Source organism: Lepisosteus platostomus, chromosome 8 (genome assembly GCF_059453375.1).
Source record: "Lepisosteus platostomus isolate fLepPlt1 chromosome 8, fLepPlt1.hap1, whole genome shotgun sequence".
In the NCBI taxonomy this organism is placed as follows: Eukaryota; Metazoa; Chordata; class Actinopteri; order Semionotiformes; family Lepisosteidae; genus Lepisosteus; species Lepisosteus platostomus.
Window position 1 is genome coordinate 10,817,089 of NC_142618.1, and position 18,525 is coordinate 10,835,613.

An 18,525-nucleotide genomic window follows, 5' to 3' on the forward strand; every position below is an offset into this window, starting at 1 on the left:
TGCACATAAGTGGTGGAGGGGAGTCCCCATTACCTGTAAAGTGCTTTGAATGGAATGTCCAATGTAAGTGTAAGCAATTATTAATGAAATATTATAATTAAAACATTTTTTAGGATTATAATGTAATTTATGATGTTTGAGTTCAAAATACAGTATGCTTTGAAGTATATTTTATAACTGTACAGGCCGAATCCAAAGCTAATGTTTAGGAATTCAAGGAAGCAGACATTAAAGGAATGAGAGAGTTTAAGAGAAATTAATTGAGATAAGATATGAAACCAGTGGAGAAAGGATGGTAAGAGTTTCAACAGATTTTTTTCCACAAGTCATTTAAAAGCTGAAAAAAGGTATCTCAAACGGTTCAAAACATGAATTCAGAAAAATGTAAGGGAAAAGAAAGGGCTTAAAATTAGAACAAACCGACAGGATCCCGGTAAAGAAAAGGAGAACAATGAATTACAAGCACTGGTAAGAAAGGCTATTTTAAAGGCTAAAAGAAAAGGGAATATTACAATGGATGCTAAAATGTAGCTCTTTCAATTGGGTAGTCACTAAGGAAAAAGTTAACAACATGCCTCAAGCAGTGGAAGAACGAAGTTCTATTGAATAGTATAAACATGGTGACAAAATTGACCCTTTTGGCCTCAACGCTAAGAACTACTTTTGGTGCAAGAGTAATACCACACATCATCCTGAGGATACCATCCCTACCATAAAGCATGGTGGTGGCAGCATCATGCTACGGGATCCGTGCTGCATCAGAAATGGAGATGGACAAGTTTCTTGGGCAATTAGCTAGTAACTACACATATGTAATAATCAATTTGCTACAATATGAAAAGAGTAGTTTTCTTAATACTCCAAATGCTGTATATACGTAAAAAATGTAGATAAAAACACCCATTTCAGAATTTTAACTCAAATATCATTTTAGTTTTACTGATTATGAAAGATTATTTTAATTTTGGTATGTTAGCAAATATTCTGGTAAGTCACAAAATAAATCTTTATAAAATACTTCTTAATTACATCTGTAAGCGAGTTAATATTTGATCACTTCAGTGAGCCAATTTCTGTCTGGAATTTTCACCCCTTAAACATTTTGTTATATCTCTGCAGCAGAACATAACAGAGGCTGGTTCAGGTCTTAAATAAAAGCTAAATTAGGTAAAACACACAGTAAACTTGAAGTTGAAATTCAGCTAAAGACAGTAAGTTGTTCTGCCAACTACTATTCATTTTTAGGTAAACACCCCAAACAATTTACCATCCAACACTGTATGACCACTCACATAAATACATGTGAGTAGGTAAACCTCTATTCTATGAAAAATAAAAGCCTATACACTTCACAAAATAGGGACTAAGATATACAAAGCTAACTTTAAACCACACGCTGTAATGACAGAAACATATATTAAAAGAGAAATTCTGGGCAAACCATACTTTGCAGAAAACCTCTGGTAAAAATAACATACATATATTAGTTCAAGAAGAGAAGAAAACAGGTGTCTGTTGAAAGAAATACTGTATTTCTATTCACACCCTCCTGAATGGTCAATTTTATTCCAAGCAGACTTAAGTGCATCCTGTACTAACTACAGTGCCAAATTATAACCACACAATTACGTCACTGGGCAGCTTTTGATGTTGTCATCACTTTTGGTTTTGTGGCGAGTTTATACAGAGAGTCCTTTATAAATATAAAGAAGGCCTTCTTATGATGTGCTTGCATTTTCATCTCACTGCCTTGGGAAAACTTTCCTTAATCCTTTTGTGGTGACAACACTGATATTTCTTGGTTAGTCAGAGAAAGATAATTAGTAGGTTTTTTTTTCTAAAATGAGGTCAAGCATTCATCCAGCTCCATTAGTTCCTAAACAAACAAGTGATGTGCAACCATTAAGTAATAAATATATGAGACTAACCTTAACCTCCTTATTTATAAATACAGTAAACTACAAAGTATATTATAAAGTAGTGTGTGCTATAATTTAAAAGCCTTACATAACAACTTGAGCTTGTTTTTCACTCCTGTGTTCCATCCAATGTTTTTCTAACGCCAGCAGCTTTCTTTATGTTTTATCTTTGCAAGATTCTTGGCTTAAGACAACTTTAAAATGTTAAGGCTGAAATCTTTTCTACATTTGTTGTGGCTAAATAATAGTGAAAATATAAATAAGCTGTTTGACAAAAACTAAATTTCTACAATGTTCCAATGCTCAAAACTTCATAGTGCTCTAGTCCTTAATTTATGAATGCCCTGTATTACAGTATGTCAAGAGACTCACATATAACTTGGATTATTTAGATTCAGGACTTCAGACATAGCAGCGGCATTTTTATTAAAATATCTCTAGTCATCATACAGCTAGCAAACATATGTCCAATGCCTTAATTGTATTAATTTTAGAAAAATAAATGTGTTTACAACCAGAAACCTTCTACTGTTCACATTGAAAACTTTAGGGTGTGCCATCTGTTCCCACTTCTTATAACACAGCTTCTTATTAATCTCTTCTGTCAATACATTCACTGCCATAGCTAACGAGTTTTTAAGCCTCCTTCATTCTGCATAATGTCTAAATAATCTTATGATTCAATTAGTAGCAACCATCTGTAAATCAAAGCCCCTCATACTCAGTTCTGTCATTGACATGCAAAAACCCTGAGCAAAAGGACTGAGGCACTTAGACATGCAAAGACTGCTGCTTGTAGATATTTCTGTCTCTTTGTTACCTTCCACAAGCTTATGGTTTCATTTGAACAGATACATGAATTAAGATAAATGTATCCAGGACACTAAAAATCAAATATTTTTTTCCCCCAAAATCGGGATACTGTATGGTATATAACTCAAATAACTCATATCTAAAGAAGCCATACTTTGAAATGCCTGCAAGAAAGCTTTTTGCAAGAAAATCTGGATAGTCACAGATTTAAAAAAGGAAGGAAGAAACAAGAACTGATCCCTTACCCAGCAATGTGAAGAGTGGATAGGACAACAACTTGTCCTGACTCTTTCTGTCCTGGAGAAAGACACGGGGCTGGGACATACTGATAGAAGGCATGTTGGGTGTGTCACACAAGTAACCAAACCTTTTCAGTGTTAGGAACAGCTTCATCACTGCAAATTCTGGTGTCAATGAGCTGTTTCTGGAAAATCTTGCAGTATGACTTTATGCCAAGGATACTGTATGTGCTGCCCTGCCACTGCATACTGTAGATGTTGAGAAAGTTGTCCTTCACAGGCAGTTAAACTCTCCGTCTGAAAAAATTGTCTTTCCTGGCCATTAAATCCGACAAAAGAATGGCTCATCACCAGTTTTAGTCCAAACTGCTGTAGGCGCCTAATGTTTTCTGTGCATAATTAAGCATACACAGTTAAATAGATTATTTAAATAGAGTTAAATCTTCTCATTTCCTAACTGCTTACCCCTGGTGAGGGTTGTGGTGGTAACCGGCTGAGGGGAGAAGAGAAGACCACATTTCCCTTCACCCAGCAAGTCTCCGGCTCCCCCTGAGGGACTCCCAGGTGCTCCCATGCTAAGAGATATAATTCTTCCAGCATACCCTGGGACTGCCCGAGAGCCTCTTCCCAGTGGGCCATGCCTGGTTCACCTCCAGCAGGAGGCAAAATCACCCCTCCGCGTGACTAGGAGGAGCAGTGACTCTACCTCAAGGTCCTCCTGCGTTTGCCGAGCTCCTCACTCCGTCATGGAGAGAAAGCCCAGGAGCTCTATGGAAAACCTCATTTCCGTCACTTTTACCCTTGTCGTGATGGAGCTGCTTGAGTTCCTGAGGATGGAGCCTTAGAGCTAGGCTGTCAGGAGTTTTGTGGTTACCCCCGGCCAATTGGTCAAAGGTGAGTAACCAAACAAAGAATGATCCAAACTAGATGCCCATGATCGTTCCCTTAAAAACCCGGAGAACTCTGCCAGGATTATGAACACCAGAACACATCCATGGAGCCTGAGTAGGGGTGGTTTTCAATGGCAAGCAAAGAGAGGCTAGGCCAACCACACATCCCGGGCCGGCTCAGCCCACGGTGGTGGAGCCTGGTAATGCTCACCACCCACCGGGAGAAGAACGAGGGTCGGGATCTGGACAGACTAGACCTTGGCAGTGGAAACTGGCTGGTGGAATAGTAGAAATTAAACTGTTAGGTTTCATTTATGTTCATGATTCAATGCAGTATCTCAAACCAAGATAATTAACAGGGATGCTAAAAGCCAACTACTGGAACACCACAGAAATCACATTTCCCAATATTGACTGATAAATTGTATTGTCATTCAATCAAAAGGGTATATTATCAGTTAAAATGTCTAAACAACAATAACTAAAGCCATTCACCCACATCTACAATTTTTTTTCCCCAATTTAACTATACTTTGCCTATGTTAACTTAAAAGCAGTTTCTGTAGCTGTAGATTCACTTTTGTGGCCTCATTTAAAATAGTTTTAATTACAATCAAACATTTTCTTGGCACTTTTGCTACATTATAATCAGTTCCACTACAAGACCACATACCAGTCATTACAGGGCTTTTTCATTCACTTCTTATAGCTGGCCAACACAAGCAACAATGAACATTGCTGAATGGAAGCAAGTGACCAGCAAAACTCTTCGCTGACCGATGAGAAATGCAAACAAACACTGCCCTAGGTACATTTACATGGATCTGGTTGATTTTTAAAATATAAAAGGCCCCTTGTATTGATTTTTCAAAAATGGAGACTTATTACAACAGGATTCAGTAATAAAGGTACCGTTTTATGCAAAGGTTTGGGCACCCCTGGCCAAATTACATGCTTTGTTGATTTTCATTTTTAATCAGACTTTCCACCCCAACGCTATATAAAAAATGAGGAAAAGTGGTGGTTGACATAAATCTTACCTATGCGTTCTCTTGCTGTTTTCATCTAGAAATGGATAAAACATGTACGCACAAGAAATACTTGCCCTGTCAGGAGGCACCCTGCTTTAGATAAACAGTTTAACATTTTACTGTCACGGTTTGGTGGGTGTAATAAACAGAATTGAAAATCTGTTGTGCCTGGTTATTTAAAATGTGTTTTACTGCATCTGTCCAAACTAGCTTCTAAATGTCATTTGCGGGGTGTCATATACTGTATATCAGAAGTGAATAATCTCTTAATTAATTCCACGGCCTGTTTGATTATAGACATTTAACCTGGAGCTATGAAATGAAACTGCCAAACCCAGCTACACAGATCACCGAGGCTGAAAACTGACGCAGATGTAGGACTGTCAGGATCTGAGTCAGATCCCTCCCACTCTTGCCCCCGAAGCTGTCTTAGCAGAATCTCATTTTTACATGAAATGCAGTTTTACAAGTAAAAACGGATGCAGATGCTTATGACCGAGAAATGTGTCTCCCAGTGGTTGAAAAACATGTCCCTGGACCATCTCCATGTTCTGCTGTGCTATGGACCACATTTTATCCAAAGCAGTTCTCCAAGGAAGAGCACCTTAGAGAGCTGGTTCTTGGTACTAAAAACAGCTTGAGAAACACTGTTTAAGGCAATTCTTGGAAGTTCATGGGTCTGCACTGTCCTTTTCAACATCTCCCCCCACCCAAGTTGCCTCTGCATACCAAATATAAAATTCTCTAATTCTTTTAACTGCAGTTGGCTATAGTGAGTTTAATTCATCTTGTGCACTGGATCTCCCCTTTAACTAACAACCAAAGTGAAATAGGAAACATTTTAAAACATAAATTTATCCTCTGCAGTCAAAAGCAAATGCATGGCTAGGCTTCTGCTGTAGCAAAAAAAAGCCAAAGCAAACAGAGGTTTAAGAAACATCACCAAATGATGTGCTGCTGAGCAGAAATGTGCAACTGAAACAACATCAATTCTTCCTTGGAAAAAAGAACTCAGCACCAGCAGACGGTTTTCTGAGAGCAGGTTATAGGGAACACTCATCCTATATTTTCCACTGAAATTCTGGGCACTATAAATTGCAGGAAAAATATATCATACTGACATGCAGGAAATAGCACCTGCTGGTCTGGATGTTTTTAGAAAACAGAATAAAAATCTAAAAAGCGAAAAAATGATAAAAAAGCTCAAAGACCACCTTCTGGTCAGATAACAAAACAACTACCTGATCTCAACAGGCTTTACTTTCCTATTTAATTGCACGGAACAGGATTATAACTTTCTTTACTAAAAGCACGCGGCTTGATTCATTCCACTAATTTTGGGGAATTAAAAAAATCTAGCCAACGTCGACAAAGAACCCTAAGCCTAATGCACAGAGAATCCATGTAGTGTATTTCACAGAAAAAGGACATCACTGGAAATGAGTAGAAATTCAAAATGAATTAGCAGACCTCACCTTTGTAAACCAAGGTCTAGAAAACCAACTGCCTTAACAGGCTGCCTTCTGTTTAGTGATATTTTCTTAACCTATGATATAAAATGGGCATTATTCGGTAAGAAAACAGTAAATATTGTAGCAGTCCTGATACTGATTGTGCCAGTCAAACAAGTTTTGTATGTAATCATCTTGGTCTGACATAAACCAGCCTAGGAACTGCAGTCTACAGTCTCCAATTAGCATGGGATGGAGACAGCACAGACAGATTGACTTAATAGTGTCACTTATTATTGCTGCAGTTCTGGTTGGTTTTCTGTGATCCAAGTTAATTATGCCCAAGAGCTCAGCATAAAAGTTATTACAAGGGTTTATCACGGTAACGTTTTAATTTTTCTGTGGATCACAGACCGGATTACGAATACTTACGGAAACCAGTGAATCATAATACAATCCAATAAACAGAAGTAACTGCTCCTTGATTTGTTTTCTTACAACTACAGAAGATAAGACATGATCAACTTGTCTGAAGACATAAGGTGTAATTTTTATTGTAGGGACTGGAAATCAGCATTTCATATTCACTTCCATTTCTTTTCCAAAACAGTTTCATCACTGTATGACACGTATTGAGAACACCAATTTCCACTAATCATTGTGCTGAACAGAAAGGTTTGGAAAGAAATCAATGTCCTTTTTTCAGTAGTTTGGTGCCTGATTTCTCCTGCACTCAGGGTGTATTCTCTGATTTATCATCCACCCAAAAGTGTACGCTCCATGTCATCAGTTTTCAACCAGAGATTAAATTGTAAAACATTAATAGAGTAGCCTTCACCCTTTTACAAGTTCCTGGTTTCACAAAGCACAATAAGCACCAGCAAAACATAGCGCATCGTGTGAAGTCTGGCTAAGAACAAAATGAGTCACAGCACATGAACAGGGGTGTGTTCAACACAGAGCACTACAGCGCTCCCTGTTAGATGAGCATTCTTCTTAAAACCTAAAATAACGGTCTCAAGAGCTGCCTCACAGGGTGTGGCTGTAACTAAAAAATTCTAACAGTTACTGTACCATATAAATCGCTCTTTAAAGTAACCTTGGATATATTAGTATTTTAAAATACATGTGTCTAATAATAAATTGGTGCTGCACAGAATAATTGTCAGCCATTGGAACTGTGCTCTATTTTCACCTCCATGACAGCCTAATACACCATTTGACAAATGGTCTCTCGTTCTTTAACACACCAATTTAATTATTCTTTTACAGAAAGCTTTTTTGCCCTAAAAGACCTCATATCTCTGTATATATACTGTACGATTGTACTCACTTCAGCCAGCACTGAAAAGCACCACCCACCTCAGTGAAACATGGCAGCCATTATGCGTCAGCAGTCCAACTACATGGCAATTCAGTTACAAAAGTGAGAACTTTCTTCAACAAATAAGTAAAAAAAGTCAACCAAATTGTTCAAGGTTAGAGTTAAATTTAGCACTAACACTGTGGTTTACACCCATACATTGCCATGAGATCTTTAATGACCTCAGTTTAACATCTCATCACAAGGATGGCTTTTCCTGCTGCATCCAGGTCACCATACTGGGACACTGGTTTGGAAATTCCTGTCCAGACGGAAGAGCGCCACTTACTGGCCCACCAATACACCACTGCATTTTCCTGAGAGGTCCTACTACTGGCCAGTCAGCCTTGCTTAGCTTGTGAGAACCCAAACTGTGTGGTCTGCACATCTCCTGGGTGACATCAGCAAAGGATTGTGGGATAAATACAGTGGCAGTGGTTAGGCTTTTCATTTAGGTACAAGTGCATGATTAAAAAAAATAAAAAAGATATTGGTTAACACTATAAAATATACACAATATAACTCAGTGTGGCTGTGCTGTGCTAACGGGATCAAATCTCAGGGCTGAATACAGGTCCAAAGGAGTAAGAAAGTCCAAAGCTGTTGTTTGAGTGCACCAGAATAAGACTTACATTTTTTCTTTGCTCTTTGAATGACACAATGTTCAGTATAACCACAGCCTGGAGAGGTAAAATGAGGACTTACCGGGAAATATAAAAAATATAATGTATAGTGACATAAGAAATTAAAATACTGGAAATTGCACGACATGATTACTTTTTGTTTGTGTGCATCAAAACAGGCCCAAATTTGAGGGTCTGAATGAGATGAGCTTTAGACTTAGACTACAGAAGGCCAGACTCCAGGTCTCTCAGTGATTGGAAAGAATTTCTAAACAGTAGTTTGTCCACCCATCCGACTTCTAACTGCTTTATACAATACAGGGTCATGGGGAGCTGGAGCCTGTCCTGGCAAAGATGCAAGGCGGGATACACCCTAGACAGGATGGCAGTCCATCACAGGGCACACACAGACACAAACACACACAGGGACTAACAGCAGGGCTCCAGCATGTCTTTGGACTGCGGGAGGAAAGTGGAGCACCTAGAGGAAACCCACACGAACATGGGGAGAACATCCAAACTCCACACAGATAGCACCCCAATAATTGAACTCCTGGCCCCAGTGCTGCATCGCAGCAGTGCTACCCACTGAATCACAGTGCTGTCCAACAGCAGTTTGTTGTATTTTGTAGTTAAGTGTCTCAAATAAATATTCATTTGTGAAGTGCCTGCTCACTGCTCCTCTATCTCATTGTGCCAGAGAAACAAAGAAGCTTTGCACAGCTTGGTTAGTTTTCATTCCTAACTATGGGGGAGTTTTACCTCCTACTTTAATTCGGTGTAAGGTTTTACCTTCTTATTTGTACATTAATACAACACCCTCCTTTGTGTTACAGTACCTTTGGGTTCAACTGCTCAGAGGTGTTTTTTCTTAAGGACTTATAGTGCCTGACTGCTGGTTCATTGGCATACTAAAAGAAGCTTCAGCCACACTTTTTGCAGTTTTTTTATTTTTTTGTAAACACTGCTGCTGCCTTGGGTTTATTATTTAACCCACGGAGACATCAAGAACATTTTTTTGCATTCAAATCAAACTGACCAACCATTACAGCAAAACCGATTCATCAAAGACGTTGTAAGTCTGAAAACGTGACTTCATCTGATTAAAAATGCAAATAGCTCAATGAAAAGAAAGCAAAGCAACAAGAAAAAAATCATTGGGATCCCTGCTTGTCTATTTACAAGAACAATGCTGATGCTGCATTTCTGCAGCTCTGTCTCGACATGTGGCTAAAACTACAAGACTACATTTTATTATTTGATGGGCATATGAGAAGAACAACAGTGATTTCTGAATTTAAATATTTTAAAAGATTGGACACCAGACAAAATTACCCTTTCTAAAAATGGCATCACACAACACAAATGTTTCAGAACATACTTGTATATAAGGCCAGTAGTTCCAACAGCTTTATAAGGGAAATTGACTGATGTGGTCGTATTGTATCTCTGCAGATGCTGCTGTCTGGCCTCCTGAGGGTCAGATCTTATTTTTCAAGCTGTAAGAGGTCTAGTTCCTAATTATTTGAAGAATGAGACAGATGGCCTCAAAATCCCACCAGGGAATCCACATTGGAAAAAAAAAAAAAGAAAACAAAAGAGGACAATAAGTGTTAGAAATTCTGTTACTAATTTTAAAGCAATGATCGCTTACAAATTTAGATTGTACTATTGGGGTAAGGATTTTCAACAGATGACTATATTTTAAAAAGACATATATACTCTACATCACTGCAGCTTCACAAACATGCAATATACAGAATTGAATTGTAATGTTAATGAAATGTATTCATGTTAACAAATGACCGGACAGTTAATCAACTGGAAGTTGAATGGAATGTATACTGTATGTATCCTGACCATTATATCAGTATTTACAAATGTATATACAGATTTGGAGGAGAATACAGTAATAATGTAATCGGAAGAATAAATTAACAGGCAATGCTCTACAGTTAAAAAATAAGACAAAAAACAACCTCTCTCCCTGATATCAAAAGCTAACGCAAATACTAGGACAGGATTGCAATGGCCATGCATATGTCTGGTTTACATTTCAAGCCATACTCTAGGTATGCATAGATTTATCACACAAACCCCTTTGTGGAGAGTTTGCATTGATTTCTCATGTCTGTTTGTAGATGGAAAAATGCATTCTGTAAAGCTCATGCAAATCCTTACAGAATAAACCCAGCTGTCAAGCCTTTTTTCCTTTTACAAACTCACTACTGTTCACGTCTTGACACTACATGCGAAGACCATAACTGCTGTTACAATGCAGTTTTCAAAACGTAAATCAAGGAGTCCTGCTCAGGGGGGTTGTAGAAATAATGTGTAGGAGATCTGAGGTTTATTTTGCCGTGTGAAAACATTACCAGAAATAAAAGTTCCCCCAGAGTTTATACTGAGTGTAACCAAGATAAACTAGGTATGACAGCACTTACTGAAACTTGCTGACCTGTTATACACTAAACTTCCCCTCAACCTTTTTGAACTAATGCTAAAAATGACTACATAAAAAAGGTATCACAGTAATTCATAGCGATTTTCTGTAACAAAAAAGGCATCATTAGATTCTGATAAGGCGTCACTTCAAGAAAATCTGTAATATACTGTAAAGGTCATCCCTATTATACTCTTACAATCTTCTAAAAACAGAGGAAAAGGACTGGATAAGAAACCGAATGACTTTAGCTCAACAGGTTGTACTTTAAGTACTTTTTAAAATGTAGGAATATTTTAATAAGTTTGTCAACACAAAAAACAATGTCCACTTGTGAAATATATGCAAAGAATGCACAGAGCTGACCTTCTGTTTAGCTTGTATTAGTTCTAGATCTCCTGTCCCTAAAGAGATTGGTGTTGACATTCAAAGCCCTGAGGGACAGGGGACATTCAGAGTATTATCCCTATAGGAATGGTTTTCCTCATAATTATCCACTGCCCTTCTGTGCCAAACTGCTTTATAATACCAGCCTGCTGTTCTACTTTAAATCCAATGAGGGCAAGAGAGGGCTGAAACTAAAATCTGACATGCACAACCAGTGATACCCCTCCCCCGGCTTTCACAAGAAAAAAAACCCGTCTGTGTGCCTGGGAATCCCTCTTGAAATAAAACAAACTCTTTTACATCACCATCAATCATCCAGATCACGTTTTAAGTGGAATCTCTCAATGTAAATATAAAAATTGTTACTGCTGTACATGCTCAAGTTATTTGATTTTAACAAGACTGTTCTTCAAAAATTAAAAGGCACCGCAGCACCCTGCGCTTTGAAAGTTACAAGCACTGACAGTGATACATACTGTAATTGTGTCATCTAAAAATTACAGTACAAAAACAGTCCAGTTAAAAAAACAAGTAAAGAGGTATCTAAGGGAAGATATATCAAATGCTAAACATGAGCCACATGGCCCATTTTGATACACCTCTGTGTTTGTAATCTTTCTTACAATATATCCTGAGGCTCATTCACTTCTAGTTTACCAGAGTTTTTAAAAATATTAAGGGCACGTTTGGATACCCCCCCCATGTTATTAGCTCTTAATACGTCAATTACTGTCTGATTTAGTACAGAAAACAAAACCTGAAACCTTGGGAATGGCTGAAGAATGTCCTTTCACTCTGGCCAGGATAAACAGTTTTATTTTCAGTGTTTACTGTTATTCAATCGCTCTGCTGCAACACAGTTTTATTGTACAATTGTGCTAAGCTTCTGTACAGAGAACCAGAATTGCCTGATAAAGATGGATGGGTGCAATCACTAACGACTGTTAAGTTCGAGGCAAACCTCTGTCTGTCACAGAAGCCAGTCCATTTCGAGACACCACTTTTCTTGGTCAGCATGTTACCATGTAAGGACAGAAGACACCGGAGTATCCAGCAAACACCCAATCAAACACAGGCAAAGCACGCAAACTCCACACCAAAGGTGGCCCAGTCCAAAGCTCAACCCATGACCCAAGATCTGCAAGACAGAAGGTAGAAGCACTAGAATAACTGCAATACCACATTTAATTTAATACTATCTTTAAGCTGTATTAAATTTGTGTAATGTCTTACCACACACACAGAGGGGGCTGAAGTAGGTACAGGCTATGATTTCCACTATTTAAACGCCACTCTGTGCAAGAATCCAACATATGGAGCCAGTATTGGAAACAAAATAGAGTCAATGACGTACAGTAGGTACATGATATATCTATCCGTGATGTAGAGAAGAGGAACTGGGGTTACTGATGAGAATGTCAGATAATTAATATTCACAGGAAGACAACAACGCATCAGGTAAGCTGTTGCAGAGAAATAGCTCTGCTTTCTACCCTCACAAGCCTAACCCACAAAGATGTTAACTTTCTGGTGACAGTTACGGGTGACACACCTTTCCCACTGCAGCACTTACTGTATTTAACAGCTAAAAATGACGAAAATAAGAAGCACTGTGAGGAGAACATGGTATTACACACCACCTGACACAGTAGTTCTCATTTCTGATTCCGAGGGAAAATTGTGTCAGCTGGTTTTTATTCCAATAGGGCCCTTAACCACTGGTGTTCAATTAACCATGCACACAATAATAATACCCTAAAGTGTATTAGTTCCAACTAATAACCTCATCACAGAGAACTTAACAGAGTCTCACCTCAGCTTGCTAGTTACTATTTGCTCCCTTATTTCCAACTAAAAAGCTCATAACAGGCAATGAATTCATGATGAAAGGACACAGGTGGAAATGATCAATATAAGACACTCCTGCAATTAAAATGTATTTTCATCTGTGGGTTAACTTTTCGCTTGAGTTAAGGTTGTTCTGAAACCCAGGAACGGGCACAGCGTTGATATGCCAATTACAATCCCAATAAAACTTTGCAAGAGCTGAAAGAAGGATTAAAAACAGACCTGTGTTCAAGAACTGAGGAGAAGCACAACCACATGGCAGTCCCTCAGGAAAAGGACTAAGAGTCACTGATCTAGCTGGATCACTTCTGCCAAGGGATACAAAGCTCGTCTAAAACACTGCCTGTGGAACATGCCAGCAACGTTAATTGCTACATCTGGAACTGATTTCCTCATTCACAAGGATTCTAGGCAATACAAATGATAGCATTCTCAAATCTACACTTCAGGCCCATCAAGCAACCCCAAAAAAGAAAAGAAGTAGGGAAATAGTAATAATTGCATTTTTTTTCTCAAAGCTAGAAGGTGATTTTCATCCTGACAACCTAATTATTCTTCGTTTTTCAGTGAGCACTATCAATAGCTTGAGTACTTAAAAATGTTGCACAAAAATGAATGTTGAAAAACATTACTTAGAATCACAACAATGCCTTTCTTTGGGAAGGACTAATTTTTGGAATTAAACCTTTGTAGTAATTACCTTAAATATGACTTTGTCCATTGTAAAAGATTCTAATAAGCAAATGGCACCGAAATCTTCTGCTGCTTCCATACTGTTGTGATGTCAGGTACAGTATATCGAGTAGTTTATTAATGCGAAGGACAACACGTTCTGATCAGACTACTTTTCAGTATTCTGTAAAGGACTGAAGCTCACCACTTTCTTGAAAGCCTTTCACCCGTATAATTGCATGAAACTGGTTCAGATACTGCTGCTGAATGAATGGCTAGCATAAATGAAAATTATTTAACCGCTTTTAATTACAATCATGCTTTGCCATGTGTTTCGGCTTCTCATATCTTAAGAATGTAAAAAATGCAGAGATTTTCTCAGACTTACTTTTCCCTTTAATTAAGTTATATCTGATCAAACAAATCAGTCTTTGTACTGAATCCTGTATCAATGTTAAGCTTAACAAAGACTTTGTTTCTTGTGCAGTGAATCCTTGTATAATCAGATGAATTAGTTATTTCTTTCAATTTGCATGTATGCCATCTACTTTACCGTTGATAAAGGCATTTAATTAAAACAGTCAGTGTACAACACAATATCGCACAGTATTTTGAGTGAGACTTATCTCCTGCTTCTTCAAATCATTTCAGTATCACAAGATCTCGTCTATTCATGACAAATTTAAAAATGTCCCGCTTCGTAAAAATGCAAGAACTGTTATTCATGTTCATAGTTTAACAGTATTTGCTGTGTAAAAATTCTGGCAATGCATTTCAGTCATGTCTGGCCGAAGTGTCTGCTCAACAGACAGGCAAGTCAACCTGTGGTTAACTCATATTCACTGTACAAACAGCTTTTACTACACAGAAATCTCCTTAATTATGATTTCAACCACAATTCATTTTTTTCTGGCTCTGTCATTGTGAAAAATCAAAGGGTGCCATCTCGGAAAGCCAACAGGACTTTATTGTACTCCTGGGCCAACTCTATATCAGTCCATTTTCTAATTGCTTCATCTAATCCAGGGTGTGAGGGAGCCAGAGCCTATCCAGGATACAACCTGGATGAGACACAGTCCATCCATGGGCACACAGAGAGACACACAGTCACACCAGGGCCAATTTTCCCAGGAGCTGTTAACCTTCAAGGATTTCGAGCAGGTACAGTAGCTGCATCAGCATGCGTGGACCGCAGGGGCACAGCTCAAGGTTTATTCCACGCTGAAAGGAAGGGAAAAGAGACACAACATTTTGGCTGTGGAGCCTTCAAGGATGCCCTTGGAGTGTGGGAGGAAACCGGAGCACCAGGAGGAAACCCATGTGAGCACAGAGAGAACATACAAACTCCACGCAGATAACACACGAGGTCTGGAACTGAATCCAGGGCCCCAGCAAGGACTCTTGGTCCAATTAGGTTTAAAATAAACATTTGCTGGTTTGGTTTGTAATTATTAAACTCACAATGCTTTAATGACTCTTGTCTAGAAAGTCTTTCCTAAAAAGTTCAGAACTGGACAAATGGTAGCACACACTGTAGTGTTGATAACTATACCTCACTAACCAGCACAGATTTCTAAAAAGATTTCATTTTTCTTCAAGCAATCAGATATTCTACTTGCCAATCTTAGTCCCAAAATATGAAATTGTCTTTCACTATTTTTTTCAGCTCATTGCTATAACATATCTACACAAAGGAGCCAACAGTGAGAAATAAGGAATGGCTGAAGTCTGAGACCTTTGCCAATAATGTCAACAGATTAATCTCCCAGAAGGAAAGCTGTCCTAGTTCAGCATCATTGACAAAAGAAAGGGACCCATTATATCACTCCAATAATTTACTCCATGAAAGCGAGATTATAATATACATTGTTTTTAACCAGGAAACGTGAAGGAGAAAATAAATTAGTCAACATGTACACAACTGCCAAAATGACTACAATTTGTCATCTGGTGCCAAATTAATGAAGCACATTTATTTTGACCTCTTGTTAAATTAACATTGTAATGTTGCTCTGACATTTTTTCCCCAACTTATTTCAAACATTTTTACCACGTCTGTATGCCACAGGGATGGATGTACAGTAGTTGAATGGCAGTGTATATCCTCAAAACCCAAAGCTCTTTGAACGCATGTTACCTTCCAAACATACAAATAAGGAGTAAAATGAAAAATTAGCTTCATCTTTCTTTTATCCTAGATCTCTAGCTCATAGTGGCTTAATGTGACATATTCCATATTTGAAGCTTTACTTCACCACATTTCTTACATGAAACCCTCTTCATAGCAGAAGAAGAGTGTTTCAGGTTCTGTACATTAGATGACTCTTAGTTGGCCATGGTTCTTCTCTGCAAACACACCTTCCCACTCCTCAATTAGTGATGCCAGGTACATGATTCTGAACAAACCAGTTCGGCCCCGTTTTCAGTAAGGGGCCCAGCCTGGTCTGGTCACTGCAGCTGTGCAGTAACCTTGAGTGAACCCAAAGAGTGAAATTAGATCACTTAGTGGCCCAAGATCATAAGGTCCAGTGCATAAAATGCATTGCATGTGATATCATCAGTAAGACAGGGGTAATACTCACAGACTGGAGAATTACTAACATAGTGGCCACCCATAATAATGGTAACAAAAATGCACCAAGTAATTGTAGACCAATAAGTCCAGCATCCATTACATGCAGGGTTATGGAAACAGTACTAAACCAGAGGATCACCTAAATAAAAATAATATTCTAGGAAATAGCCAACACTGACTTACAAAACTTAGGTCTTGCTTAACTACCTGTTAAGAGCTCTTGCATCACGTAACAACAGTTCTAAAAACTCAAAGAGATTACAATACATTTTATTTACATGTTCAGAAGCTTCTGAAAGTTTCTCATAAAAGATAAAGTGTCAGACAACAGGCATTTGGAGACAATTAATACAGATTTAGATACAAGGAATGAATGGGAAATGTAATTAATGGAGTATATCAGGGATCTATACTAGGTTCACTGCTCTTCCTAATTTAAATCAACGTTAAAACTGCACAATGCACTAGATTACTGCAGACGTTTTAGAATATTGTGTACAATTTTGGTCGCCATGTTGCATCAAGATATTGCTACTCTGGAATCAGTCCAGAGAACAACCAGATACATCCCAGGACTAAAAGAAATTTCCTATACTAAGGTTAAAAGAACTGAACCTTTTAGTCTTGAACAAAGGGACTTCACAACATTCACAATTCTCAAAACCACTGACATAGTCAACACAGTGGACTTCCTCAGAATGAACACTGAAACGTGACCCAGAGGACAAAAGTAAAAGCTACCGTATGCGGAAGCACATTTAAAAACAAGAACTGCAGGCACTTCTTTATGCAAAGGGTTGTGGGAGTAAGCAACAAGCTATTCAGCAATGCCAATGCAGAGGACTTCAGGAACCAGTTTGTTTCAAGAAACAGCTGCAGGACATCCTTGGGCCAATTAGCTACTACAGTAATTACTAAAGGGGCTAGATGAACCGAATGGACTCCTCTCATTTCTAACTGTTCTTAATAGATTACCTACACAGTACCAGTTAACTATTTAGAAAAGAAAGTCCTAAAAAAACACTACATACATAATTTTAAGAACGTTTAGATTCGAGATTTAACGCCTTTTATAAAAAGTAAATTTGATTTTTCATAACGGATGTCATCTCTTAGAAAGACTACTTTATAACCGTCTTCACCTAAATGTTCTCGTCTTCTCTCTTTTACCGAAAATTATCGCTTAGCCCGTCTGCCCTGCCAGAACATCTACAGTACGTTTTCAGAGATGAGGCTAAGCCATTTACAACGCAGACCGCGAAATACTGCTGACAGGAACACTAAACCAAACTTCCTTGCATTGTTAGCTTTATGCCACATTGATTCGACTTTGAAGAACCACCCTCAGTTAAGACCGAATTTCTATCTTCGTCTGAAATAACAGTTGGCATTTGCTGCTCAAAACAATAATTTACAAATATAGCAACCTATCGTTATCAGCTCGATGCTACATGTAGCAGAGTAGGCACAATACATTACAGAAATTCGGTGTGTGCGGTAGAGTGTGTTACAACGTAGATTACAACTGTATTTAACATTTTGTCATTAAAAATTAAGATCCACTTCAAATACATTTTAAAAAATAAAAATAGTGAGGTTGATAGTAGGGAATATGTTCTATGGAAACCCAGTAACAGATCATGCAAAAAAATGTCAATCTGACAAATTCGGAATCAAATAAAGTTTTTTTTAATGAAATGAGTGGTGCTACAATTCTCATTAAACCACTTCTCTATGGCAAACAGCAACATTCAACAAAAGCAAGAGTGAATATGATCTCATAAGCTAATTTTATCAATGTCGAGCGTGATGTACTCGTGGCATTGTGTTTTTGCAAAATATTAAAAATATAAACTGGGTATATTGGCTTACCTTATTAACCTTGTGATTATAACGCACAGAAGCAATACGATGCGCTTACAAAACACTACGTTGTCTACTTCTGTGCTGCTATCTCTCAAATTGCGGAGGACTAATTCAATCTGTACCGTCAGGATCTGCTCCTAAGATTTATGAGGACAAAGGGGAAACGCTTTCAAATGAGTCTTGATCATTTTATTAAATATCAACGTGATAGTAAAATATGTTAAAGAACTTGTATATTTTTACTGTATATTGCATGCCACAGATTTCCGTCTTTTAATTTAGAAGCCCTATATGCAATTGCGCGTGGTATTGAAGCCGGTCTTCCCTACAAACCAAAAATGATTAGTCCCAGTTTGTTTTAAAGGGGCCGAGTTCTTATTTATACAGCCAGACGAATCTTTAAAA

General features: G+C 38.1%; 1 protein-coding gene across 5 annotated transcripts in view; it reads right to left on the reverse strand.

Annotated features, from left to right (window-relative positions):
- fam110b (family with sequence similarity 110 member B) overlaps positions 1–18,274 on the reverse strand; it is a 61,615-nt gene extending 43,341 nt beyond the window's left edge. For 2 of the 5 annotated variants that reach the window (XM_088642396.1, XM_088642401.1), the window contains exons 1-2: positions 18,127–18,246; positions 14,791–14,900 (exon numbers count right to left, since the gene is read on the reverse strand). The gene's annotated coding sequence lies outside the window, so the exon portion shown is untranslated. Of the gene's footprint in view, positions 1–14,790; positions 14,901–18,126 lie in introns of all 5 variants that reach the window. The other 3 variants (XM_088642393.1, XM_088642399.1, XM_088642394.1) reach the window with 2 other exon arrangements.
- Positions 18,275–18,525: the final 251 nt, after the last annotated feature.